The sequence below is a fragment of the Arvicola amphibius genome, chromosome 11 (genome assembly GCF_903992535.2).
Source record: "Arvicola amphibius chromosome 11, mArvAmp1.2, whole genome shotgun sequence".
Lineage (NCBI taxonomy): Eukaryota > Metazoa > Chordata > Mammalia > Rodentia > Cricetidae > Arvicola > Arvicola amphibius.
The window spans coordinates 86,966,126-86,968,666 of NC_052057.2; the positions used below are offsets into that span (position 1 = coordinate 86,966,126).

At 48.1% G+C, this 2,541-nt stretch overlaps 1 pseudogene; it reads right to left on the minus strand.

The window, feature by feature from the left end:
* Positions 1–2,181: 2,181 nt before the first annotated feature.
* On the minus strand, positions 2,182–2,335 carry LOC119826953 (annotated as a pseudogene).
* Positions 2,336–2,541: the final 206 nt, after the last annotated feature.

The following is a 2,541-nucleotide window of genomic DNA, read 5'->3' on the forward strand; positions in this document are numbered from 1 at the left end:
CTCAGTCTGGCTTCAGCGGCAGCACAGATGGGGCTGTAACACAGTAGTGAAGTGGAGCTGCCAGGCAGGACGAACTGGGATGCAGGCTGCATCTCCACAGCAAGGTGGTCAGCTGGGTGGTGGGATGGGGGTACCGGCATGGAAAGGCCAGACATCCTCCGAACACTGTCTGTGTCACCTAAGGAGGGAGCAGGCTGCTTACCCCTTAAGCTCCAGCGTGCACATCTGGAGCAGGGTAGCAGCCCTGCCTGGTCCAAGGAAACTGGGTGCGCAAGCCAGAGAGCATCTGCGGGAGATTCTGGAGCTTCCCAGACAGAGCTCTCTGAGGAGTGCGGCAGAGCTTTGGTGGTGGGGACTGTGGTGGTAGACTCCTGTGGATATGTCACAAAAGGGGGAGGAAAATCCAAGCTCCTGTCCCCGTACAGTCCTGATAAAACCTTTCTGATGCTTCCTCAATTGTGTGATTACCCTATGATCAGAGACAACGTCATGCAAATATTATAGGTGCGAGCGAAGGAGACACAAGCGTTCTCTTCCTTGGCTCTCCGATCACATGCCCTGGAATAACCACCCCACCAGCTGGCTGTGCTTCTTCCTTAGGACGGCTCTCAGAGGCAGCATCATGGAGCAAAAGGATGGGTGTTCCTCCTCAGTGTTACCTAAAGAATGATGTACTCTCTTCCCCTGACCCGGGCTTTGGCACGGCCTGAGTGCTGGCATCGCATCAGCTAGCAGCTCCCCTGTGCCTTGCTCCCGTCTCTCTGCTTCACTGTGGGAGGACCCAGAGCCTGCACTTTCCATTTCTGACTAAGAAGATGAATGACTTGCTGTCTTCCTCCTGATTTAGCTGCTTTAGCCAGCCTGAGGGATGTGGCCCTTTTCCCTCAACAGCCCCAGTGTGTCAGAGCCTGAGGAGCCTTTGCCAGCCTGGGGCTGCAGCCCTGTAAATCAGTCCTGCGCAATGGTATGTGAACGGAGGGACTTCTCAGAGAGAGAGAGCAGTCCGCCGTGCCAGGGTGCACTCGGCTCCTGATTTATAAATCCCTTCCTAGAAAGCCAGGTGCAGAATCCAGGTTTGCAAATCAAGTTATTCTATTCAGGGTTTACCAGCTTGATTTTCAAATCTGTTTCAGGACTTGTAAATCTATATTAGGATTTGTAAACCCATTTAAGGATATGGAAATTAATTTTTGAACTTCTAAAATACTAAAAACCAGTTTGGCTACAACTACTGTTAATAAAAGAGAGACTTGTAAATCAAAGCATGCAGTAAGATTTGGCCGGCAGGCCCACAAATGAAATTCCGGAGTTATAACTTCAGGTGGGTACAGATTTATAAAGCTAATTTGTGAGCCATCAGAAAATATAAGATTTTTATTCTGGTTTGAAATATTACAGAGCCACATCAGCAGTGATACCCTATTTATAAACTAAATTTTTCAAAGCAATAATAATAATCTACTTGGATTTAAAGGATTTGATTTATGGAGTCAAGCACAATTTTGCTAGAAAATCTATGAGATGGCATGTGTTTGCATTTGGCCTGCACTGGGAGAGTAGCATAAACCAGGTATGATTGTTAATTGTAGCCCAGAGGGCTCTGTCATAGATGAGAAAACATTATCTGGGGTCAGGCTATGAGGGCGTTTGTAGAACAGATTAGTATGTAAAGCCACAGCCTGAGGAAGGGGTATCCCCTCATCCATGTGAACAGACAGCACCCCAGCCATCAGGGTCCTAACAAAACCTACATTAGGGCATGGTGAGTTCTCTTTCTGCTCCAGTTGGGCATCCAGAGGCAGCATGGCTTTGGACATCATAGCCTCATGTTCCCATGTGTCTTTAGTTAGGTTTTCTACTGCTACAGTGAAACACCATGACCAAAAAGTAAATTGTAGAAGAATGGGTTTATTTGGCTTACATTTCCACATCGCCGTTCATCACTGAAGGAGTCAGGACAGGAACCCAAACAGGGCAGAAACCTGGAAGCAGGATCTGATGCAGAGGCCATGGATGGGTGTGGTTTCCTGGCTTGCTCCCATAACTTTGCTCAGCCTGCATTTTTTTAGAACCCAGGAATGCCAGCTCAGAGATGGCGCCACCCACAATGGGCTGGGCCCTCCCCATCAACCACTAATTAAGAAAACACTTTACTGACAAATCTTTTTTAAAAAGCAACAAACAGGGAAAGTGTGAACCCCACTATATTATTATACAGTCAAGTTTCTCGCACTCAGGGAAATCACAGGGGTTAACACACCCGAGCACAGTGGGTGAGCCTTGCCCTGGGAAAACCACCTACATGATCATGGCGTCTCCCCTGCCAGGCAAGTATTTACTGATATATCTTATGGAAGCTTTTTTTTTTTTTTTTTTTTTTGGTTTTTCGAGACAGGGTTTCTCTGCAGCTTTAGAGCCGGTCCTGGAGCTAGCTCTTGTAGACCAGGCTGGTCTCGAACTCACAGAGATCCGCCTGCCTCTGCCTCCCGAGTGCTGGGATTAAAGGCGTGCGCCACCACTGCCCGGCTGGAAGCTTTTTCT